Source organism: Abramis brama (assembly GCF_963993115.1).
Source record: "Abramis brama genome assembly, chromosome: 1".
Classification (NCBI taxonomy): domain Eukaryota; kingdom Metazoa; phylum Chordata; class Actinopteri; order Cypriniformes; family Leuciscidae; genus Abramis; species Abramis brama.
In genome coordinates, this window is record NC_139963.1 from 37,364,108 (window position 1) to 37,391,255 (window position 27,148).

The window sequence follows — 27,148 nt, forward strand, 5'->3', positions numbered from 1 at the left end:
CCTGGTTGAGGACCACTGTTGTAGAGCTAAAAACTAAAACATATTTATCCACTTGCGCCACAACATATACAATATGTAAAAAGCTGATCACACTGTAAACTTCAATTACCCACCCCAAAATTATTTTTGCTGAGAAAATTTCATTTAGTTTCTGTGTCATTTGGTGTGTTTAAGGAGAGGAGGTAATGTGCTCACAATTTCACTGTGCGAACATTTGCATTGAGGGGAAAATATGCACTCTGGCTCCTGGGAATGAGATGGAAAGTGCATGACTGGGAGACTTGACAAGTGCAGCTTTTCATCCATCTCAAATGAATAATTTTCCCTTCCCTTAAACATCCCTAATCCAAGCATGTTATCAGCGCCAATGCAGGATTCTGCCCGACTCTGCTCAGCGGCAAGGCAACTTTTCCCTCTTTACACGTTCGCAAGAGCTCCTGCTCCTTACACTGGCACAGAGACTCGTCGCTTTATCCTTTCGGCTGGTTTTGTGGATCAGTGGAACGGGCCCCACAACAGAAGTGATACATATGGAAACTCTTCACAAATGCCAAAGTCTCTTTTCACCCACAATCTGAGCTGGCTCACTAGATGTCCAGCATTGGCACACAACTCCTGACAGAGATATCACAGCACTGCGCTGAACAGAAAAACTGTCATTCCATCTCGTATCGCATGTTCTGCGAACGCAAGTAAATGTTCAGCGTCTCAGTTTTGAGAGTTTCAAATGAATATTTTTAGCTTTCCAGTAAGCAGCTGGAATCCGTTGAAATGTATTAAGTCGAAATTCTCAGCATGGGAGCTCTTTCTTGTGACACTTTCCGGTGAATAAATGCTTTGATGCTGTACAATTGAATTGCTGTTGAGATCTCATGGCAAGATCTGTGATGGGTAATGAGACCGTCAACTGTTTTAATAACTACAGTGCTCACTGCATGTTAACCTCATTTCCAGGTAACTTTCGGATGCCACAACAGCTCGTCTTATAACGCTAGAGGAAGCTTCTAATTTGTCATTTAGTGACATTTTAAGCCTTTTAACTGAACCCAGACAGGGATTTACAGTTCCCTCCCAAGAAAAAATAATTTTGTCCTCTTCGTGGCAAAATGAAGGGAGAGATTAATGGTGAACATGCTGTGTTAGAAGAGAATTTATGCACGCTTCAATGCTTTAGGTGTACGAATTTGGTAGGCACATCATAAAAATCTGGAGGTGTGTAGCTGTACAGAGGAAACATTGCATTGGGGCGTTTCCTCCGAGGAGGCAAGGGAGGCAGTGCCTCAAATTTGATGAGAAAATAATCCATATTACAAAAATAAAACAATGCATATATTACAAAATTTGACATTAAAAAGTGTATAAATCACTCGTTTTTCTAAATTAACCCTGTCCAACAGCGACACCAGCAGGTAAAGTTACAGCGGGACGCTGCACCTCTCTTGCCTCCCCTGAGCCCATTGAGTTTTAATGGACTTCCTAATGTGGTGGGTTTGGTGGGGCGTAATTGAGAATAAATGGGGGAAAGTGAGACAATGCTGTCATCATGCTAAAACCTGCCTCTTGTCAGTCTGAATAAACAATGATAGCATTAATGGGTATACAAAAAAAAACAAAAAAAAACTTGCTTTTTAATTAAACCAGGAAAATAAGACCACATATGAAAAAAAAAAAAAAAACTGAGAACTTTGCCTCCATTTCATAACACCCCTGCACGCCAATGAATTGCGTTATGCTACCACATAGCTTTTTTTTTTTTTTTTTTTTTTAAACCCTGCACCTATTTTTTTTCAGTCCTTTTTCCAAAATGGACCAGTGGTTCCCAACCCTGTTGTTGCGCGTACACCAGGACCAGGGGTGGGAACCACTGAAATGGACCATTTGGGAGCAGATGTCACAGTTACATGCGCATTGTGGTGGCTGATAAACAGTGGAGGAAAAGGTAACAAGTGGAGGAAAAGGCCAAGATCCACAGAAGAAGAGGGAAAAGATGTCTTGTGCCTTTGGATGTCAGAATTGGAATGCAAAAAAGATGGGTGAAGGCACATTTCAAAGTGAAAAATGTTTTCAAATCATTAAGTGGATGGACTGTACTGATGAAATCTGCGACTATTACTCTACCATTAAAGCATGAGTTTGAGATCTTCACATGATATGCAGTTCATAGGGGACATGTATTAGCCCTACAGTTACAGCATGAAATATTTAACACTTTTATCTCACAATTTTGACTTTTTTTCTCACAATCGCGAGTTTTTGTCTCTCAATTTGGACTTCTGAGGGGGAAAAAATCAATTGTGAGATATAAGCTCAAATGACTTATTATTGTTAATATTCTTTTATTCCATGACTTCCATATACTGCTATCGCAGAACTGTCATTTTCAGACACCAGGTAGGCTCCGCCCACAAAATACCATATGGTCTTTATTCCTCAAACTTAAATGGTATACTGTATGAGTTTTTATCTTGTTTTCCATAAGATAAACACATGAACTGTTTTGTCAATGACAGGGATCACACACAAGCTGTATACATATTAATTTATATATAAAAATATAAATAGCATATAGCATACCTTAATCACAAATCCTTTATGTATTCTAGGGTTAACACACTTCTGGTGCTTATAATGACAGACATACAAGCAGCCCTGATATGCTAAGGAGAGCTCATTGAGTGTTTTACACTGTGTGTGTGTGGCCGTGCTTATGTCTGTTTGATGGCCGCTGTGCAGTGGAGACTGTGCTGTCTTTTCTCTCTGTTGGCTGGCTTCTTTTGATGCTCTACCTCTCTTATCTTGAGCCTGGCAAGGTTAATGAAGTGCTAGAACTCTTGGAGGAAGTAAAAATGAACTGACTAGCAGAGACCAGAGGAAGCTTGGAGATGAAACGCACATCTTGGAGCGGCTCTAAGTGGCAATTTTGGTGAATTACTGAGACAATGAGAGGAGGAACGTCATCTTCTTAGACACAACGACACTGGGTATCAGGAATGGTCGATTGGATCTCTTTAAACCCGGCTCATGTGGAATTACATTAGCATTTTAGCCTTGCTTGTAATATGATCTGTCACACCTCTCCGCCAGCCAGTGGTGGCGGGGCCGAGTGCTGTTTTTCTGGCATTGACAACCCACTCCTTCATTTTCTGGATTTTAGGCGAAGTACGTTGGCTTAATTGATTGTGTGGGCTGAAATATTCAGCAATAAACATAATGGGAATCTTTTGTTAAATTTATTTTCACTGATCAACTTTAAAGACATAATTATTTTTTTTTTACACTTAACGGTATGGCTGACACCTTTAGGCTTATATTAACATTTAATGGGGTGGATGACGTGTTATCAGTCTTGTTAACTCAAACTATTCATCTTTTTTTAAAGTTTGAGATTAAAATAAACATCCGATGAAAAATTAGAAATGTTTTGGCAACTAACTGCAATAAGTTAAACATCTACTAAAACTGAAATATAAATTAAAGCTAAATTAAAATAGGAATACAAACTAATAAAAATGAAAAAGCACATAACAAAATTGCAAAAATTAAAACTGAATATACTCTGTGTGTGTGTGTGTATATATATATATATATATATATATATATATATATATATATATATATTTAAAATGTGTAAGCATATATGAGATATATATATATATATATATATATATATATATATATATATAAATACACACTTTTTTGGCTACTGATATGATATGATTATTTAGGGGTAAAACTCTTTTTAAAGATGTATATATTATGTGCCTTTTGAACTATGAAGCATTTGGGGATTTTTAGGCTACTGTGTCTTATTCGCTGTGCATATTTTTGACTTTGCCACCATGTGTTCCTCAAAGTCAATTCAGGAAAATGGTCATTTATTGTATGACTTCCAGCCTGGCTCTTGGGTACTGCTTAAGTAAAACAGAAATGGCTCATAATATGAGATTAATAGAAGGAAACATTGTGCTAATACTTCGTTGCCCATAGCTCCCCCTCCCCGTCCTTTCCATTTCCAATATTCTAATGTCCCTTCGCATCTATATGCACTAATAGGTAAACATGAATCTGGAAGGTCTACATTCCAATGAATTAGCATATAAATGACTTCGTCTTATACAAATAGAGCTCTTTTGCCCATAAGTCCCAGTGCTAAGCAAAAGATTGTGTATGTAAAATATGTCAGGGGAAAATGTAAATTAATCTGTCCCACTCATCGTTCAGTCTAATGAGAAAATGGTTTTACCTTTAACCCGACTTTTCTATTTCCAATAGCTCGCTGACATCACTTTCACCGATACGCTCCATAATTGTTTCAAGCAAACGTGCAGCAGCTGTCAATAACAAGCAGGTCTTTTTGGTACAAAGCTCGAATGCGAGAAACAAACAAAAGGTTTAGCATCACGTTTCTATTTCATACTTTCGGAGCCAATAAGTCTGTCACAGTCATGCCATTCTTCTGCTTATAAATATATGGATGGTAATAGTCTCAGACACAATAACATTCATACCACGCTGCCCGTCTCATTTAGCTTTTCATACTCACGGTTGTAATTAAGCCCGCACTTTTTACATGAATTCAAGCTATTTGTTACATAGCTAGAGCTAATATGTTAGAAGAGGCTTATCGAATTGGGTCAGCTAATTAAGCAATTAGCTTATTTCAGCTCAGTACTGACACTTTGCTAATCTAGGCCATTGTGCTCAGTGATATGCCAACACTGAGGCAGTGTTAGTCTCTACCACAGCAGGGCTCTCTCAACCCTCTCGCTGGGAAGGGCTTTTCAAAGCCTTCCCTCCGTCATCAGCTCGCACTTTGAATGACTACACACATCCTTCCACGTTAATACTCCCATTTCTCATGCAAATCCCTGGAATTGAATAGGTTGTTTATTGTGCAGTTAATATATTGAGACATTCATGCCGTGTTGTTGGAGTGTTTGCCTTCTACATTTTTAGCTGTGTTAACACACGTGGAATCCCAGACAGATTACAGTGTGATAGTGTTAAAGCCCTGATGAACGTCTGCTTTCGCGTGAGGTTCGAGGCGACCGCAGGCTTCGTGGCGTGCTTCTAAAGTGTCGAGCTTTTAATGATAAAAATCCAACACCATCTCTAATTAGAAATGCATCTCTCAAGTCACTTTTTCCACTTGGTCTGCTTTGGGTATCGCAGGGTTTTGTGGCTTTTTGTAGGCATTCGGAGAGCAAACAAAGAGTTGGGATTTGCTGTCCAAATAGTTTTGATGGGAAAATGCTACACGACGCACTGTATTGTCGAACATTAACTTTAATTGGCCATGGCTCGCTGAAAAATGTTTTCTGTTCAGATGTCTATCATGGAAAGAATGCTGTGAAGCGGTGTTCGTTTAATGAATAAAAAGATTTGCAATTAGAGCCTATAGGCTAAGGAATGGGAGTCAAGTTTCGGAAAGCCTGTAATTATATCGCAATAAGCATCTCCTAGCTGCATTCTTGTGTGAATGTGCAAAAGTGTGTTTGATATGAAAAATAATTGCACTTTCGAGTTCAAAGCACACTATTATACCTTTATCAATTGGATTTATTTATTGCATGCAGTGCTCCTTGTGAAGTCTCATGCGCATTTCTTTCTTTTTTTTTCGTATTTGTTGTTGTTCTTCATGTAAACACACAAATGCAGCTTAAACTCATTTTAGTGTTGAAAATACCTTGCTGAAGAGGCCAAGCAGCCTGTCTTGTTCAGTAAGGCTATTAAATTGTGGTATGTATTAGAGTGTGTGCTAATTACAAAAGAGCTTAACCTCTTTATAGAGGAGGATAATGTTTGCTTGGTTGGAGAATGTTTTGAATATTAGTATGTATTGGGTTTTCACAATTTCATAAAAAAATAAATATATGCACTGCAAAACAGTTTAATTAGAATATATGTTTGTTTTCCTGTAAAAAAAAATAATATAATATAATAAAAAAACACCCCAAAACAATAATTTGAATAATTAACTTGATAAAGAAAAAAAAATATTAGGACTTTATTTCAGAGAATGTTTTGAGTTCCTTTTAAACATTTTATGCTCAGACTGGAAAATTAGGCAAACATAGTTATTGAGATTTTAGAGACCGTTCAAAAGTTTGGGTCAATAAATTGAATAAAAAAAAAATTCTTAAAGGGTTAGTTGACCCAAAAATGAAAATTCCTTCATTAATTACTCACTCTCATGCAGTTTCAAAACCGTAAGGCTTTTGTTCATCTTCGGAACTCAAATCAAAAAGATCTCAGATCTTTTTAATGAAATCTGAGAGCTTTCTGTCCCTCCATTGACAGCTATGCAGCTACCATTTTGACGCTTCAAAAAGTTCATAAAGAGATTGTAAAAAGACAGATTTAATTTGGGCCACTTTTATTCACATGTAAACATTGATCAGCGAACATAAACAGAAGCTCAGCCGAACCTGCTTGACGTGCAGGGCCGGCGCTCCGCACACGCACATCACGCACTGCGCGTAGGGCACCAAGTGCTTGGGGGGGCACCAAAAAATCTGGGTCGTGAAAAATCTTCACAATAGGCTACTAGTATAAATAACAAATAAAATATGTCTAAAGCATGTTAATATACAAAAGCAATACAAAACTAATATAGGCCTAGACCAAATTAGTCGAGAAAAAGGTGAATCTCCTGTGCCAGTCTCCCTCTGGTGCCCCCCCTCCCCACCTCCCAGTGGTCTGTTCGATTATGCGATTATGGGATGGGGGAGGGTGGGCGGGGACGGACGCAATGCTTAATCATAAAACAGATATAACACTACCATCGATTTAAATAGTACATTGATTGGGTTTAAGTGGTCGTTCAATGAGGCCTATTATATGTTGATCCGACGAAAATTAAGCGTGTATTTAAGTGGTCCAGGGGTAGAATTTTTGCCAAGCGTATCAGAGGTTCTGAGTTCTAATCCGCACTCATATAGTTTTTTTTTCTTTTTTTTTCTTCAAAACCGATTATGTTTTTCAGTGGTTGTATATCAGGCAGGGACACTTTTTTGTGCTTTTTGTTTTCTAATTGCACCGGAACGAATAGAGAGTCTCCACAACGGATTGAAACGCGCGTCTGAGTGAAGGCTGTGCGCGAGCCAGAAACAAACATAGTATCCGCGCCACTGATCGCAGCGGCAACGAGCACTTTGATCAGTTGATTTTAAAAAACAACACATTTCAGCGTTAGATCGCCTCTTATTTAAAAAAAGAATGAAATGAATGCTCTGCTGGTTAACTGGAGATGTTTTGTTTGTTTGTATTGGTACATTCGTGCCGCGAGATGTTTCAAAAGTGGTGGGGACAATATCGACCTTAGAAAATAGTGGTGGGGACATGATCCTACCCGCAAATTACGCCTATGCGTGTATGCCTGTCCAGGGACGTCGCTAGTAGTGCAAAAGATCCGGGGCTTTAGCCCTGCATGTTGATTCTTTTTAAAAAAAAAAAAAACTTTGAAACTGCAATTAGAAGAAACCCCCCCCCCCCCACAATCTCAGTGTTTGTATATTTTCATATTCACAGAGTTGTCAAATTATGTACAGAATTATTATATTGTGCCTCATCAGACCTTTGCACTTTTAACTTTCTGTGTTTACATTGTTCAGTTCCAAATCTGTGTTTTTAGTAATTGTGGTGGTTTTTGGTATTTATAATTTTAACCTTTATATTATTTATTTCTTTTCATGTTTGGTGCCATTGTTAATGTAAAATTATTTCTTTGCAGCAGTTATTTTGGAAGTAAAGAGAACCTAACTAAGAAAATCGGAATGGTTGTTATTCCTTTGGTGTTTGTTGGTTGGGGGAGCGGGGGCATCGCCAAGCATTTGTGCTTAGGGCACCCAAATGGCTAGCGCCGGCCCTGTTGACGTGCGAGAACAAACCTCTTGCTGAAGCTCAAACGTGTTGTGTAACACGAGAATGAACCCCATTGGTTCGATGTTTGAGCTTCCTTTTACCACAACATACATTTGTTCATCATATAAAGCGATCGAGTCTCTTCAGAAAATTTGTACTAAACCGCTCAATTCATATGGATTATTTTTACGATCTCTTTATGAACTTTTTGAAGCTTCAGAGTGGTAGTTGTGTAGCTGATTTTTGGGTGAACTAACTCTTTAAGAAATGTCTTGAGCATCACACAAGCATATTAGAAAGATTTCTGAAGGATCATGTGACGCTGATGACTGGAGTAATGATTTATTCCACACAGGAATAAATTACGTTTTAAAATGGCTAAAATATAGTTTTTTTTTTCACAACATTACTGATTTTACTGTATTTTTTATTAAATAAATGCAGCCTTGGTGAACATAAGAGACTTCTTTCAAAAACCAAATCAATCAGGGAAAGAAAAAAACATACCACCCCCAAATTTCTGAACGGTATACGGTATATTTAACATTTTTCAGCTGCAAGATAGGTCATCTTAATGAAATGACGTTAATTTCCACTTTGTCCCTGGAAACACACAAATATATCAAAGTAGGTGAAACCTACACCAGTGTTTTTAACACATGCTCTTTAATTTTTTCCAGTGTCAGGGGTTTGATTTTCCATATAGACCATCGGAGGCAGCCTACGTGGGGGGTAAGTAGCCACAGCTGATCACAGAGGTGCAGGAGCACGCCTGCAGCAGGGGTAATACATAATGCGGGTCATTGCTCTGAGGTGACATTTATCACATGCTGTGCAATGATCTCCTTTTTGAATATGAGAGAGCGAGCGCCTCAGTCACACAAGTATGGTAATGTGTCCAATATGATCCACTTATTTCCCAAAAGCAGAACCGAATCCAACATGGCTGACTCGTGCTTCTCTTGAAAGCATTGATTTGACATGGCAGAGCGGCGCAAAGCCCGGTGAATGGATCATGCTTAAACACACGTCTGGCAGCTCTGTTTGGCTATGCAGAAAAAGGAGCGTACAGCATTTTCTTTTGTACGAGTCAGGGGGAACGGTTGTTTCTGTACGAGGCCCAGAGCGCCATCTCTGTTCTCTCTTAAATCTCTCGAAGATTTCCGCACAGAGCCAACCTGATTTTTTTGAAAGTTTCCAAATCGGTTGTGATGGATTAAGTCGTTCCAGGCGGATCCGACACCGTGTAGCGCTTGGCAATGCGTAACGGTCATTTTGATGATTAACAGCGGATTTTACTTCCCAAGGGACTGTGAATGCTGAGAAACCGGAGATATTCTGCTAGTGACCCTTTGACGGCGCACACTTTAAACACCATTATCATCAAAACTCCTCTCTTTTCCGCTCTCGTGGCACCCCGGCCTGCATTGTTAATATTACAATGCCAAAAATGATCCATTCTGGTATATACGTAGGCCACTGTACCCCAAAGCCTAAGTGATAATAAGATTTTACCGACTAACCTGTGCGTTGTAGATATGAGATGTTCAATCATCTCGAAGTTGCTCTATTTAATAATCCATCTGCCAATTAAGCCAGTCAGTGGTGTTGAGGCCCACAAAAGGTTAATAAGCCTCAGCTGCAGTGTGGTTATCCTGGGTAAATGTCACTTAGATGAGGGGCACACAGGGTCAAGATCTCCCTCCAGATCTAAATTTAATCACACCGCGTGTCCACTGGCCTCCTCTTCACCCTAATTAGTGTCTGGCCTGAGTCGGAGCGTGCGATCGGGTTCTCCTCACCCCTCCGCATGCCTTGCACACGTGACCGGCTAACAAACTAGCGCTCAAAGTCAAGCGCAAAGCCACCGGTGCCTTAATTGCCTGTTCGGGCCGAGGTTGTCGGTATCCTCTGAGGTTGTGAGATCATCAGTGGGATTTCGAGCCATATGATGTGGTAAATCTTGTAAGTCGTTGTGTTAGAGGTTTGTTTAGTTTGAAATTCATGGTTGGACTCGCTCGGCTACCTTCATTAAAGACTTTGTCTGAGTAGTTAACGTGGGGAGCAGGGGTTAATGCTGCCATATTGTTTGTTTGCTTAGGGAGACGATGCCGCCGCATGTTTTTCCGCTCGCCGCGGCGATGTGCTACAGAACGTTCTATGTGCAATGTGGAGGAAACAGATGCTTGAGTATTTAATTTCAAATATTAATATAAATTAGACGCAAAATGGGTAATCATTCTCCTGCCCTAAAGAAATGATTAACATCATTTGGATAAATAACCAGATGGCAGAATCACAGAATTGAGGTAGATCTATCTTAATTAATATCTTGAATCTACTTGGAGAAAGGTAAATGACTCCACCGGGGCCGGAGATGTGTGTTTATCCGTGAACCTCTCTTGAAGTGGGCCACATAGTGGCTGCCGGGAGAAATGAACACACTCTTTCTTGGTATGTATGAAACTGACAAATGCACTCACTCAGATTTTCTCTTTCTCCATCTCCGGTTTTATAAGCCACACAACAGTGTCTGTTGAATAATTTCAGCCTAATGGAAAGGAGATTTAGTGTAAGAAAAGTGCCGTGGAAACTTGCCCAGTAATCGCTGGCTTGTGCATACAGGTATATTAGAAGGTAAATCGCTTCCAATTGCGCAGAGGTCTTTATCCTATCAGTTATTCTCTTCCAACTCGTATAAAGCAACTTTCCGCACTTCCAGGCGGATGTGAAATTCCTTTATTCCGTCTCATTGAAGCTCGTTATTTAAAATGTTAATCATCTTATGTTAGAACCGCACAATAGAGCCTAAATAAATTGATGTATTGGTGTAGTTTTAAATTAATTCATTTGGTTTCCTACTGTGTTGCATAATTATACTTAAGTGCTTAATTACATATTTAAATGGCGCCTTCAATTACTCTGGCTTAATAAAATATCATTAGCGTGTCTCCCAAGTTATAAGCTTCAGAGACATATATTAGTCTAGCAGCCTAAAAAATATTTGATTATGGACAGACAGGAGTTTGGCAAAAACCCAGGTCCAATCTACAGTGAATCTCTGTTAACATAGAAGCCGCTGCTCACATCAAAAATTGACATCGGAGTTAACAAACAATGTGAAATTTACATATTAATTAGCACTGGGCACTGTGGGCTGAATTTGAATATCCGCTCTCAGTCTCCGTGAAGTATCTGTGTGAAGTCACACTGCCGCCGTGTGGAGGTGACTTATGGATTTAATGGAGAAAATACCCCGGCTTCACCTCCACTGTCATCATCCAACATCTGCATTTAAAATACCCAGCTTCACCCACTTGTATGTAAATAAATATTCACCACAGCCAGAACCGTCACCCTTCTTTTAAAACCGTAAAAGCTTAAAGCTTTTAATTTTTCTACAAAATTCCAAAGAGAACCTTTTAATTTCTTTTTAAGCAGACATTTTTCAAAAAGAAAAAGAATAGGATCTGAAAGATAGGGATAATGACATATTAATATTACAAATATAACATGGTCTTGATTATAACATCCTTGTAATTAATATTAAGCACATAAGTTTACTTAATTATTATAAAATAATCCTCGTAGAAGTTAAATTGCGTCCAAAATCACATACTGTCAGAGTATGTACTACACACTTTAGCATTGTCATGTGACCTATGACGCCACCATGTACCGTTCCCCACCATTTACAGATACAATGCTGACTCTCCCATGGACACAATAGTAAAGTGCCCATCAGAAGCACACTTCAGAATCACTGCAGATGTACTAGGTCATCTGGGTATAGTATTTTTCGCCTACTGTTTTATGAATATTGCATAATCTGCCATACTATTCATTTCGCATACTGCTTTTTACGGTAGGCATATTTGGATCCCTGAAAAATAATGATCTGCTGTAAAAGTTTGACATCACAGTTACAGTATAGTGTAGTTTAGAGCATTGTATTGATCCAAGCCAACACTGTAACAGTCCTTTTTGTAGCGTAATATAAACATACATTTTTTGGCAGAAAACAAATCTTTAAGTGTACTTCACTACTGTTCCAGTGTTCAAAAGTTTGGGACTGGAAAGGATTGGGATTGTCTTTTTTATTATTGTTATTTTTTTTTTAGAACTTTTATTATTTTGTCAATGCTTTTTATTCATGCATTAAATTGAAAATCAAAAGTCAGTATGACCTTAAAGATTTTACATTGTTACAAAATTAACAATTTTAAGGGGGGGGAATTCTACAAAAATGATTAGGCTGCACAACCATTTTCAACACTGGTAATAAGAAATGTTTCTTGAGCAACAAATGATTTCTGAAGGATCATGTGACTCTGAGGACTGGAGTAACGTTGAAAATTCAGCCATTTGCCATTAAATGAATAAAATAAATGTTTAAATATATTAAAATTGAAAACTGCTGTTTTAATTGTAATACTATTTTAGAATATTACTGTTTTATAATATTTGGATCAAAAATAAATGCAGCCTTGCTGAGCATAAGAGATGACAAAAATATATTACTGACTCTAAACATCTAAAAATTACAAATAACCTTTTTTATGTGTTTATTTTTCATTGGACATTGCGGGACACTGTAAAAAAGATTGATTTTGATTATTGATTTTAGAGCTCCTACTCACAACGATTCGTCAATGTTTCATGCAGTTTAGTGGTCGGTGAATAAATGCAGATTTTGCCTTTTAGGCTATATTGTGATCATGAAATCTCACACCAGCATATTGGGAGAAAGACCTTGCCCCCTCTGCTCTCCTAATATTCACTAATATTCATTTAATTTATCACCCTCAAAGGTGCACAGAACTGTTGATTAATTTCCTCCAGTTATGGTGCAGAATGCTTATTAAACTGATTACAGCAGTTCCCACATATCTACACGTCTTTTCGTATGTTTAACATCTATACTCGTGGTAGACGATGAGGTTCTATAGCAATGGCCCCTGGGCAAATAGTTATAATTAGAATGCAGATCAATTGGGAAGCAGGTAATTTACCTTTAGGGAAGAAAGTCTAATTATTGCCTTTGAAAACCTAATTTAGCGTCAAACACTTCAGGTGTCTCATCGGCAAGAGGGGGGAAATCTGTCCTGGAGCATCGCGGTAGCTCTCAGCTCTCCTTTGTGTCTCCAGTTGCGTTTTGAGGAAACCTGAGAAGCCTGCTGAAGAACGAGGCATGTTCTTCCTCATCTCCCACTCCATCTAGTTGTGAACGAGATCTGAGATGGGAGAAGGACTCGTCGCCTCTCAGTTAAATGCTCCTAGCAGGTAAGGCCGTACCTGACAGATGGTGTTTGTGAGTGATGCCCGTTCCCAGTCGATCAGGGCCCCAGGAAACGCTGGAGGAACGTCTCCACAGAGCGTCCCTCGCAGCCTGATGGCATATGCTCTGCAGTGGCCTACACCTGCTGAAGGACGGCACTCACACCCACGTCCCTGGGCGGCCCAGCCAAGCCGGGGTGTTATTCACAGCTCAGCCCCTCGCTCAGACTGGTAAATAAAGCCGAATACGCTGAGGCGGGAGGGGCTGCCACCTGGACTCGGTGTGGGGAAACATCTGCACGAGCTCTTATTCGGTGGTCGTTCTCTCGTGAACGTGAGCGTACGGCTCCGCTCTAGTCGTTAAATTCGCCAATCCGTGGATTGGAAGGTCACCAAGACGTCCTCAGCTGAAACAGTGAAGAATGCTCCAACTGTCTGCGGTTAGCCATGTCCAACTGGAAAGCGTTGAGGTGACAACACAGAAAGTGGCGATTAGGCCCCGCTCGCCTGAGCCCGAGCCAATTCGGCAGTCTATGAAACCTCAGGCTAGGGAGTGCGATCTGGCGCTCTGTCACAGACTGAGTCGTGCTGGTTCCAGCTCCAGACCCACTCCACTTTCCAAACCATCTCCATCTCAGCAGATCTTGGCCGTCTTCGGTCCCCGCGGGCCACTGGAAAAATAATATGCTTTGTCTGTGTGTGTGTGTGTGTGTGTGCGTGCGCGCGTGCGCGCGTGTGTGTTTTGCGCCTCTCCCGAAGACAAATACGGCCTGCCTTCATGCTATAACAGCCATTACTTAATTGTGCCGGATTTTCCGAGCAGAGTGTTGCTTTAATTAAGCAGCTAATTGCAATGTAGTTCTTGATTAGCTTTGGGGGATGGGAACGTTCAGGCAAGGCTGATATGTTGTGCACACTTCAGAATCATTTACAGAAATTGAAGCTAATTTCACTCTCTGTGTCTATTGCTGCATTAATTTAATTTGGGTTGCTTTTAGCTCATTAACACTTCTAATTAATACGTTGACATCACCATTAAGATGTCTCTTTGAAATTGCTGTCTCCAGATAATCAGGATGGAGGAGGCTGACGGATGGCACAAGAGACCGAGAGGAGGAGAGGTTCGGGAAGGACAGGGACTCCCCCCGTCCTCGTTTGTAAATCAGCAGCAGCGTATGATCATGGACTCTAATAGGGCTTTGTGGCAGGCGGCGAAATTGGAAATGAAAGGCAAGTTGATTGTTTTAGATTTGATGGAGGTTACAGTGTGTAGAGGTGTTTGTGGAGGAGATGGCTGAGCTTAGGGTTGCCGGTATGGGCCAGATGCTGTACACAGCTGAATCTCACGCTTGACTGGCTTTGTGTTTGGGTTTGTCACTTTAATGAGCAGTATTTAGTGACTATGGGAGTATAATCCTCAGGGTGAGGATGCTATCCAGTTCATCACGCTGTCATCACTTCCTGCTCTCTCCACACTCCATGCTCATTTCCACAGCCTCGGATCAAATAAATTTAGCTATGTATTTGTATTTAATTTTCATTATCTGTAAATGTTTGCTGTGTAAAGAAGCCCCTTTAGCTGTAAGGAAACCCATTGGTTTTTTCCAGCTCCCATGGAGGCCTGGCCTTCAGAGGAATTATAGAAGTTCGCCAATGACTATTTAATTAAAATCTGCCAGAGATTATAATATAAAAAGTGAACTTGTCACCCTCAACCCTCAGATGTGAAATTAAGTAGCTGTCAAATGCCAGGGTTTGTGAATGTGAGTGCTAGGCAGTCGTTTTATAAACAAAGAGTGCGGTAAAATTAGTGACGTTTCTACGCTGTCCGTTTCTTTATGGCCTTGTTTTGTGTTTAATATGTCAACAGCTGGAGTCTTAGTCTCATTCTTTGGATCACACGCTTTTAGCTGCCAGCAGATGTGCATAAACATTTCTATCAGTCATGTGTATGCATTAAATAACAGCATAAGCAGCTTAGATGTTATGTTTTAGCATGCAAAATATATCTTTATTTGCACACATAGTAATGGTAAGTAAACCTGTGTAAAACGAAGGGAGGGGGGGGGGAGTGATTGACTTTCTGTTGCCTCCAGCCCCCCCATCAAGAGCTGCAAATCAACAACATGGCAAAAAAGCTCTCATTTAACGCGTAAATCAATGGTCATCCGCAGAGCTTTTTTTCCTAAAAGCTCTTCTTTAGGTTTGTTTTGAAGCATTCTCCAAGAGACAAACCTACTGTAAAAAGCCTTCTGTCTAACACTTCATTAAAAAGTGCCTTGGAATAAGAGTCACAGGGGAGATGAACCCTGCGTCATGTGTAAAAGCTATCAACAGCTGCATCAATTAACCTCCCGGCCCCTCGGGGCCCATTAGCAGGAGAAACACCCTTTCAAATTGCATGTTTCAGATTACACAGGAGCAACTAGCCCCATAAATGGTCTTATTTGCTTTTCCTATAGAGTTTGGTTTGTTAAACAATTTCGTTCTAAGAAGACATCTTTATTACCAGTATGTGTGTGAGTGTGTGTGTACGTGTATGTTGGATGTGTAAATTTATCATGTCTTGCTCATTGCTTGTTATTGCAGAAAAGGGACATGTTTCTCTAAGAGACAAAAGGACCCCAAAGACCACAGATGTGCACTGAGGTTATAACTGACCTCTGACTCATTTGTGCCGTCACTATTAAGACTATTCTGAGCAACAGGCCAGTTTATTGTATTACTACTTTTAGTTAACTTAAAATCATTTTTTGATGTTTCATAAAAGACTTGTTTGGTTGTAGTTTTATGATTTAGAAGGTTTAGTATTACTCTTAAACAGGACATGTATATGCCGTGCTACAAAAAAACCAGTCTGTGCGGCGAATACATTTACCAAAGTAGCACTCGATACAGTTTAGCATGTGAGACAGAGCCTGTTTGTGTGAAGTGAGAATTTGTTGTGTGCTTGTGTGAGGTTGGTCTAGGGCTGCACGATTGACTGAAATTAAACCAAAATCACAGTTTTAAATTAATAAATATTTGCGCAGGTGAAGCGCAGCACTGTTTAGAGCGGATCGATCGGTTCGCAGTTAATGCTGCTCTAATTCTCTGTAAGCTGTGAGACTGAGTCATTTACAGTATAACGTGCATTTGAAAAAGTAACAGGCACCAAACATCTTTCCAAACTTCTAATGAGAAACGTTCACAAACCTGTTGTTCAACAAAAGAACATTTAATCGAGTGTTTGAATAACTTACTTTTGCGACCTGACGTGTTTCACATCACAGAATGAGGCAGAAATTATATAATTTTATAATATTCTGTACAGTGATAAAGGCTATGTCGATTAGTTTCAGGTTTCATCAGTAAAAACGTTTCTATCTGTTACAGCATAGCTGGATGCCTTTGTCCACATTTCCTGAAACGTCACATTACTCCTATGAGTCTCACTTGTGGACTTTCTGTGCGAGGTCGCCCTCTGGCTACGAGTATGAATGAAACCGATATTACATTGTGTGTGTGTAGTACTCACTAAAGGCCCCGATATACTCACGGCAAAGTTCTTTTTCGTTTGGGGTAAAACGAAGTTCGAAATACGTGAGCAGCGATATACTGTTATCGAAAATCTGATGCCGCCCACACTGCTGAGAGCGGCGTTTAAATTAATATGTAAATGTGCTGCGCACTTTCCTCTCTCAATCATAAAATACACAACAAAATTGAGAAAACAGCAAGCTTTTTCAATAAAACATTAGAAAAGCATATGATAATAGCAACGTGGTTTGCACATGCTCCACGGCACTCCAGTAAAGTCACGTTTATTTACATATCACTTTATACACAAGCTTACAATCAAGCAGCTTTACTGTATTAAACATGAAAAACAGTGTCTCGTTTCATCAGAAGTACAACTGCATTTTTCTGTTATAAAGCAGCTCTCCAGTGTGTTCATGTTTTCACTCGCGGACGTCTGACCGTGACCGACTGAACAGGCCAAGTGAACCAGAAAAGATTTTCACGTGAAAGAAGGCGGAGCCTCCGCGCACACCTACCTATAACGTAATAGCCATGGACCAATGGTAGTACGAAGGTGTTTAGCAGCTGGAGCGAACTTTTCCGGAAAGTTTGCTTTGGCAAGCTGTTTCGAACTCCCAAAACGTCGTTTCGGCCTGATCTAAATGACGTCACATCAGTTCTCAGTTTGATTTCGCTTGAAGTATATCGGCTCTTAATGCTCTCAACACCTTATTTTGGGTTAAAAAATAGGAAAGGAATACAATTTTTTCTCTGGTGTAGAGAAGTGTACAGTAGTTTTTTTTTTCCTTTTCTCTCTCTCAGTGGATGCATAAGATTTCCTGACAAATTAAGACATTTTTAAATGTCACAGATTATTATTATTTTTTTTTAATCATAAGTTAATATTTTATAATAAAACCTTAGACCTTTCTAATGATTTATAGTTTTTTTGTAAAATATAATGATAATAATAATGGTTATTATTATATTTCGTTTTCAGAGATGGTAACTGATATGTGCTACAAAACTTTCAACCACTGTAGCACAAGTGCTATGTGCAAAAAAAAAGTTAACGCACGGCCCTACTCTACCTCAAATCATTCGGCTCTTTGAGAAGACGCAATTACTTTTCTAAGCATTTGGTTTAAGGATTTTTGCTTGGCAGACCATTAAATAGGGAAAAAAATGGCTATTTTCACTTGGGTTAGTTAGCACCACACCGAACACCTGAACAGAATAGTAAGGTGTTAAAAACCACTTTGAACACCTTAGAAACCCTCTTGCAACACCCTATATGACTATGGCGAGTTTTATCCTAGCACCACTCACATTGCGTTTTGATAATATAAAAGTCTAATTGTTATTGTTCCCTGACATAGTTAACCAATCAAAAGAATCTTTTAAGGAGGGGAGATGGTGTTGAAGTACTGTGTCAAGAGATGCTTTACTTTTTAAGTTATAACAGTCCTAATCCAGTGATTGGCCAATCTTTTAGCATGTTATTGAAATAGTAAATACTACAGAGCAGTGTGTCAGCTCTATGGGGAGCATGAGAATTTACTCCACTGTTTGCACTTCCTGCTTCTCGGCTTTCACAGAAAGATTCAGTGGAAAATTAGCACTCTACAACTTGATTGTCTAATATCTGAATATATTTTTAATGCTTAGCTTTTTTGACCTAAAAACGCTTAATAAACGACTATATAAAGATCCATGTTATGAATACTGGCAGATGTTCCTTTTGATCCTTGAGCTTAAATATTCTTGATATTTTGGATGTAATTATTAGTCAGTTATTCGTCTTAATCCAAGGTGAAGCTCATTAATTCAACTTTATTTTTTGCCTTGTAAAGTGATTTCTAAAGAAGAGGTTGCCTATTTTGAATGTTAATACTGTGACTTGCTCTAATGCAACAAGACGTTTTGAGGACACCTTGGTGTTTCTAGGGTGGGGTAGAAACTCAAAAACCTCAGACCATTTTAGATGAGGCATTAAAATGACACGCCTCCATCTCAACCGTTTCTGCTTAATCCCGACTATTTTGTTTCTGCCGCATATTCGCGGCATAATTCAGGCAAGTTTTTAATGATTTCGAGTCTAAATCCACGGCTATCATCCACACTATTCTCCACTGGCTCTAGTGCTCAATTATAGTGTATTTTTAGAGGTGAGCAGCACACTTGTGTGTGTGGTTTGAATATTCCCATTATGTGTGGGATCTCAGGTGGGGTGGTGGGGGGGGGGGGGGGGGGGACGTTGGGGGGTGGATAAACAACCCCCCCCCTAGCATTCGTCGACGCTGTGCATCCGACGGCGATGTTTATCCCTCAATTCGCTCTGACGACACAACCCAGATGCATTAGCAAACCCCAGACCAAATCAAGAGTAATAAAATCATTCATTTTGGTTAATGAGGATATTAACAGCAGCAGTTGTGTTTAAGCACAAACAAGAACAACAACATTAATAATTGCAACTCTCTAGCGCTTGGCTGATGTAAGCGTTTAATAATTAACAACTCTGTGTCTTATCCCCCAAGGTTTGCCTCTTATTATCCAACTGAGTTACGAACGGGTAATTACTCTGCCACTGGATGGTCAAAACACTCGTCTCGAATGCATTCAGGTCTGCGGTATCAAACCCCTCATTCAATCAATTCTCTGTTCGTCTCGTGTTTATTGTTATAAAGTCGAGAACATGCCGTTTCGATTTATTTATCTCCTTTTTTTTTTTTTTGCTTTCACTGGAGGATTACTCTTTTACCTCCTGTGTTTACATATTAGTGCTAATCCAATTGAGTCAACAAGGGCACTTAGCATTGACTGAGGAACTGAAGGGCGGAGGGGTGGTTATTAATTTAAGACGTATTCCAGATTTTAAGCTTTCGGGGAAATAGTTCTGAAACATCTGTTCTGACAATCCCAGCAAATGGTGTGTTTTCTGGGTTAATGACTCAGCTGCGTGTCAGGGCCGTGTGCTTTTTGAAGCGTGCTTCCGCGACAGGCCTGTAGAGGGCGCAGCTGAGCCTCCCTCACCCCTGGAGAAATAACATCAACTGTTGTTTTGACATTAGCACTGGGGGCATCGGGAATAAAGAACGGACAAACAAGCAGCAATGAAAGAGAAGATCTCTGGGAAAGGCTCTGTGTGGATGACAAACACGGGCTGCGGGAGACACAGTGGATGTCTGTGTTGCCAGGTTGATTTAAGGGCAAACGGATCTCTGTAATGAGGATTCTGATCCCTGAGCTCTGCCACGACCCTCCTACTCGCCATCATCCCCCTACAATCGGTCGGGACCTTTGACCTGAAGGACACACCCTGTCAGCTGAAACTAATTAGAGTTTGATGACGTGTGACCGGAACACTGTCTAATGGCAAAATGGGGCAGTTTAGAGAGAAAAAAGACATATGAAAACAAGGGAAGTGTCAAATGTAAAATGAAAAAATGGACAAAAAAAGTAAAATGGACAGCACTTACCTACAGATAAGAGGGAATACAGGTAAAACGGGGCGCTTATCCTCATGTTCGTTTGGGGTCTCACAGACCCCAAGGCCTTTAAAAAAAATTATATAATAACAGTCAAAATAAAATCTTATGACAACTGATTTTAAAGTAATTAACTAAATCGTAGCATGATACTAAACATACAGTGTGCAATATTTTGCATGTTGGATGTTTAGAGATCCCAGATATTACCAGAGTGCTTGATCTCATTAATAATGGCAGGTATTTATTTAGTAATAATAGTAACTTTTATGCTTGCATAGACACAGAAACCTAACAATGATTAACATTGACAGCATCTAAAACATAATAATTTATTAACAACTTTTGCTTAAAGTTTATATAATCATTTTAGTTTCACTGAAAATATGAATTCATTCTGTTCTCTGTGATGTATATTTGTTTCAAAATCTTTTTAATAAAGAAATTGCTTTTTTTCCGCAACAATGTAATAAATCAATGTTGTTTGATTAAATCAAAAGTGAAGCCATTTATGTTGTTGCAAAAGATTTCTATTTTAAATAAGTGCTGTCCTTTTGAGTTTTCGATTGATCAAAATATAATTAAAAAGATTCCCACAAAATTATTAAACAATGCATTTCCAACATTGATAATACAAAATGTTTCTTGAGCAGCAAATCATCATGTTAGAATGATTTCTGAAGGATCATGTGACTGAAGACCGGAGTAATGATGCTGAAAATTCAGCTTTGACATTACAGGAATACATCATATTTAATTTTTTAATTGGTTGAACAGTCCCTTTAATGCTGGTTTTTAGTAATAAAAATAAACGCATAAATAATGATACAGATGATTGCGCTTTAATTTCCCACTTTACCTGTATTCACCTACTAAAACAATCACTTCTATAAAAATGTAACAATCATCATATGCAGCGTATCGATGGATCTCGAATAAACAGATGCAATTAAACTGACAAATATGGAAGTCTCATTTTACTATGCCACATAAATCTCTCTTATGTGAGGTTCCAGAAGATCAAGTAAATTCTCAATGAGAGCATTTAGCTGACAGATACCCTCATACAGCGTTTAGTGCAGGCACTAACAAGTCTTGAAACGCCTGTCTGACACCTCTCTATCTATCGCTGAATTTATGCCTCCTGCAGTCTATTGGCTCATCAGTGAACCAATATTTGTGTACTTCATCCATTTATCCTGCCCTAATTAGTCCCAGATCAATAGTCCAATTGATTTAGCAATACACTTAGTTTTAGAAGAGGTGTCATATACCGACGCGGTGTGCAGACTCGCCATTAGAGGCTTAATGCACTGAAATAGGAAACAACATTTAAAAGGAGTAATCCTCGCTGTACTACACGTGGACTCCACTGTGACATGTAGTGTTGTGTCAGCGGTTGTACTCAAATGGAGTTTTATCATTAATCATTAGTCGTTCTCTCTCGTTCTCCTACAGGGCTGGGCTGATTCTGGCTAATTAAGCAGTAGCGGGTGTCAGCAAGGCTGTGAGACTTCCTTCTCGTAGCTGTGAAGCCATCCCAGCAAACATGGCCACGAACAGAGGGGCTTTCATCACGTCTGTGTCTGCACAGGCCCGTGCTGGGCCTCCACAACACATAATGCCACTTGAACAACAGCGATCAAAGCGACTTTTACACCCACTAATACAGATATTAGCGCAAATTAAAAACATTGCATTTGTGCGCCGTTCCAAAACCTTTTGGGAGAAAGTAGGCAGCATCCCTTGGAAAGACCAAATAGGTGATCTTATTCCAGTGTGTACGGCAATGACCTTGTTTAGCACTTTATTGGCATGCCGGTGTGATTGCAACCCACAATTACTTACTCGAGCGAAATTGGGAGGGTGGCGTCGGCGCGTAGAACGCCTTTTGTGCGAGGTAGGACCGCACTAGCAGAGTAACACCCATTAAAAGCTCATTTGCACGGGTAGGCAGTTCATTAATGCAAAGGATAGTAAAATCACACCAATAGAGCCAAGTGTAACCCCAGGGCACTGGCAGAGGCTGAGGTTCAGTGTGCCAGCACACTCACCATGATCATACCTCATTTACACTGGGAATCACAACTAGTCGGGCTATTTGTTTTTACTCTTTACTCACATGTGAGCAGCTTCAGTTGGAGACGTTAGTCATTACTTTTCACACACAATTTGCATGATAACTTTGTTGACGTTCTGACAGTTTTGTGGTGGGCGAGCGAAACCACATGAGATTTTCCACTACTTAGCCTACAGGAAATATGAGGATCTTTAATTCATTTTAATGCATTTTTATCAAACAAAAAAATGTGTATACTGTACAACATTTCGATTTTGTTATGTACAAATTGGGGTCTTATAATTGATTTATAATATAATGACTTATTTTAATATATATTTTAGAATTTATATTTTAATTTGATTTAACATATCACTAAGTAATAATAATAGTGCCATATTTTAATGTTAAATTGAAATTATTATTAATAATAAGAGTAATTTGTTTAATGTTTTTTTTAAATATCTAAAAACACTTATAAATTAACTTATGTATATTACACTATAAAATAAATTGGTTGTTTCAACTTAAAGTAAGTGTTCATACTGCCTTAAAATTTTAAGTGTAGTCAATTCAAATATCCAAGTTGTCACTTAGTACAACTTCACATTTCAAGTTGACTAAACTTAATTTTCAGGTAGCACAAACACTTTAAGTTTAAACAACTTTTTGTTTACAGTGTATTATTATTATTATTATTATTATTATTATTAATGATAGTAATAGTGTAATACTTGTGATATAAAATGTATATTATTAGTATTATTCTTGTTAAAAACTATTTTAATGGAGTTTTTTTTTTCAAGATATTTAAACATGTGTATAGTATTAAACTTATATCTAAAGAATTTATAATATTAATAATAAATTCATATTTGACCCAAATTATTACACTATTAATAATAATAAGATGAATAAAAATTAGTGACCTTTGATTAAAAAAATGTAAACGAATTATTAAAACAAACTGTTTTTTTTTTTTTTTTTTGGATGACACAACACTGCCTCCCAGATTTCCTTGACTCCTTCAGGACAGGTTGCAGTTCGGTTATCGTCCAGCAGATGCCAGATTCTCTCTCCCAGGCCCCCTCTCTCCCCAGCGGACCGTTCTGTCTCGGGTCTCAATGAATTTCCCTTTCTTTTCATCACTCGCTGATGTCCAGCTGCTCCTGTCAACACCTTCTTACAGCAGGCAATTCATCGCTACACACTGGCAGCTGAGACCCCCGTGATGAACTTCAATCTGCTATCCGCAGAGGGGGCTGCACCCCGAGTTGGGCTAATCAAGGGAAACACCCCTTCAAGGAGGAGGGGGTGGGGGCAGGCAGACAGATTGAGCCCAAGTTACCCCCGTAATTATCCTCTCATTGCCCCCGTGCCGCAAGCTGGTGCCTATGAATGTGGCGAACATTTACCCAACACCCCGCACCATTGTTGTGCTCCCGTCCCATCCGTGTGGGCTGCCAATGCAAGTTCATGTGTTTCAAGCAGCTTTGGTACGACGCGACCGTGCGGCAATTTTATTTATTTTTTTAAAGGGCTCTGATATGGTGAGGCATTTACTATGCTCTCTGCGATAACACGCCGCAAATGTCTCTTGCCGCGGGTTTTGATTATTTTCAAGTTGGTAGAAAACACCCCCTGGGGCCAGTTCTCGGGCCCTTCGAATTTTATTAAACCCTTTCTACAGCTGATTACTTGCAGCGAGGTGCACAGGTTGGCGCATTTTAGGAGTGGAGTGCAGGCCTGACAGGGTCATGTTTAACATGTCCACAGGCAATCAATTCACCTTAACCCCTTGTGGTACTTCAGCCTTCTCCACCTAAGCTGTCCTTAATAACCAGGCAATGGTGAATTTCTGATAAGGCGTTAAGGTCTCTGACCTATATATCCGTCGGAAAAATCCATCCAAGGGAGAAATGTAGCTTTTTAAATGCATATCCTGAATTTAAATAATTTTACACAATGAAAATGGAGGGGAAAAAAGCATTTGGTGTCACAGTCTGTTAGATGGATAAAAAAAAATAAAAAAAAGTGTTAGTCACTCTTACATTTATTCATAATTTTAAACAAAAACAGGATATTCACAAACTCATTTATAATCTTGATTATGTATTCTTTCTGCAAAGCAACTGAGAAATTGCAATGCTTTTAGATTATAGCTCCACTCACTCATAAAAAATAAAAAAATAAAAGAGATAAAAATCACTTGTGTGAACGAGCACTTGGTGGGGTGTCTGATACCAAAATGTAGGTTCTCTGTAGGTAATTGAAAAATCTATATTTCAAAGTGAGCAGAGCTGCATTGCAAGAGGCAGTGACATTTATTTTGGACTGGTGTACTTGTGAAGTGTTTGATTATCGGAACAAACGGAGGACGGGGGATTCATAAGTGCCTGTTCTTAAAGGGTCACAACAGTGAACTATATTAAATAGAAGATGTAGATAATTTAAGACGCCACATCATACCGTCGCCTTTGTACAACAAAGCCAAGAGATAGCCAAGCGATCTTTTCAAAATGCAATATCTCGCCCAGTTCAAAATCCTTTTTTGACTACAAAAGCATGGGATGAAGCATTCATTTTAATTATTTCCAAATACAACACTCCCTTTCGTCGTTCTTCCAACAGTTGCAGAGGGTTGTAATCTATGAGAATTCTGTGCTAAATTTCTTCATTGGTTATTTTGCAGTTAAAGAAAACCAATGCCTTTTAAGCTTTAAGGAATAGTATTGTTCCCCCAATGAATCGGTGGGTAATGCTGTATTTTTCTTAGTGTCACTGACCTCTGTGTAGATTTTTACCTAACAAGCATGTAGAGAGTGCTACATTTGCCCCTATTTGACAGTGACTAATTGCTCAAAGAGTGCGTAGTGCTTGTTAGGCCGGTGGAAGTTTCACAGACTCCACAGCCAAGCTAAATTCATTATCCTCTCTTCGCTATTCACTGCGCCCCGTCAACTTACAGCAACCAAACCGGGCTAATTTGAATAAGCCTACCAACTCCATTATGACGAACCCAAGTTGCTGGTTGGGTTTGGAAAAACATCAGAAACTCTACGTGATGGCTTGCTTTTTTTTTTTCTTTTTTTTGTGTGATTCTATAGAGTGGTGCATGACGTAAATTTGAATTTTGCGACAACCCAAAAGCCAATGGAAAAATCCTATTGGGTTTTTCTCGAGGGAAACCAGTGTGGTGCTTACTGCCGATTGGCCTACAAAGTGACACCATACCTCCACCACTCTAATTATGAACATGTCCACTTGACCAATGCGTTTACAACTGTTCATGGTGGTTTGTTCATTTGCAGTCGGTCCGTTATTTTAAACCGAGTTACCTGTGCAGCTTTCAAGGTCGGGCCCAATTGGCCAGTATGGGAGCAAACGCTGTAGCAAAACGGCTCAAAGAGAGGAAGTTCCCCACATCAATCTCGTCCTCTGTCCCACCCGCTTATTACCTGCCTGCTGTTTGCTTATTTACATCCTCTGTTTTGCCAAAACACACATAGGGGGTACAGCAATTAAATCAGGGTGGGATCCAAGCTGTGGATGGTCGCTAGTGAGTTTAGCAGTGATGCTACGCGGTTTGACCCAGAAAGCGTCAATGAGGTGACGTAGCAGACAGATGGCAGGCTCCAAGAGGGTGGGAATGGAGACTCTGCCAGACTGTACCTGACAGGAGCGTCATAATGCGTGATGGGTGCCAACGCGCACCCTCGGCAAGACAAAAGCCGGCTTTCTTCTCCGTTTCAGTCCGTCCGACACGTCTCTCCTCCCCCCTCTCCGAACCTCAGTGCGTCCCTGGACAGGTTTCAGCGTTTAAATTTGAAAATGATTTGTCCTGCCCTCTTAATAATAGATGAGAGCACATAGTTGGGGTCCCTTCAATAAACTCCCTCCTCGCTTTAATTAGTGAACAAAAAGCCCAGCCTGCTGAGGACTCGGGCTCGGGCGCTGTGTTGGTAATTAAAACTGAAACCACCAAAAGGAGAGGAGGGGAAAGGCTCTATTTTTATCGCACAGGCTGTTTGGTGCTGAGTGCCCATGGAAGGTTTTGCAATAAAGAGTGATAATGAAGGTGTGAGACCTCTGGGGGCCAGCCGGGCGCTCGCTACAATGGTTGCTCTCACACCAGACTGAAATACAGGGAGCAATTAGTGAAGGCAGCACACAGACTGGTCACTGGAGATTAGTTAACACCTCAGGAGCTGCGCTTCAGGACGGGCACATGCTTGTTTTGCTTCCACACCATTTGCTTGTAAAGAATAAACTAACAGCATAATGAAGAGAGACTGTGTTTTTTGCTTTGAAACAGTATTTTGTGTTGGAGAGTCGCTGAGGTCAACGACGCCGACGGCTATCGCGTGTCTCGCTGTAATGCCGTAGGTCTTGGAGATTTCTATCTGGAGTGGTCGCGTTTGCAATCGCTCTTTCAGGATTACGGTCTTGAGGAACATTTTTGAAGGCCTTTCTCACCGGATGCTCCTAAAATCTATGATGAGCTACAGCTCAGTGCCAGAAACCTTAAGCCCAGTCGCTAATCCAAAAGACATTGTTAATAGAGGCCACATACGAGCTGCTAAGCCTGTATGTTCATAATGTTATATAATTGAAGTCATAAAAAGCCAATTAACTTCACCTTCACTCGCGCACACATTTGCAAACCCGCTTAAGGGAGGGAGCAAAGCATATGTAGCCATTGAAACTTGCTGGTTCCGCATCGCCGGGCTTTACCCTTCAGATGGACACGTGTGAGGGGTCATTCTTTAAAACGGCTGCCATTTGTGTTCCTCACATGAACATTCGCACGAAATTATTTACACTTTCACTCTTAAAGAGAAAGGTTCTTTATTGGCATAGTTCCATGAGGAACATTTAACATTCATGGAACCTTGGAAAAAAAGAACTGTTCACTGAGGGTCCTTGAGGGAACCAAAAATGGTTCTTCTATGGCATT

The 27,148-nt window shown here is 39.8% G+C and overlaps 1 protein-coding gene across 2 annotated transcripts in view; it reads left to right on the forward strand.

Annotated features, from left to right (window-relative positions):
• The window catches only part of micall2a (mical-like 2a), a 116,430-nt gene that overhangs the window by 19,388 nt on the left and 69,894 nt on the right, over positions 1–27,148 (forward strand). Inside the window, exon 19 of one of the 2 annotated variants that reach the window (XR_014603849.1) lies at positions 21,591–22,520. The exons of the other annotated variant lie outside the window; for it this stretch is intronic. The gene's annotated coding sequence lies outside the window, so the exon portion shown is untranslated. Of the gene's footprint in view, positions 1–21,590; positions 22,521–27,148 lie in introns of those variants that run through there. 2 annotated transcript variants of the gene reach the window in all.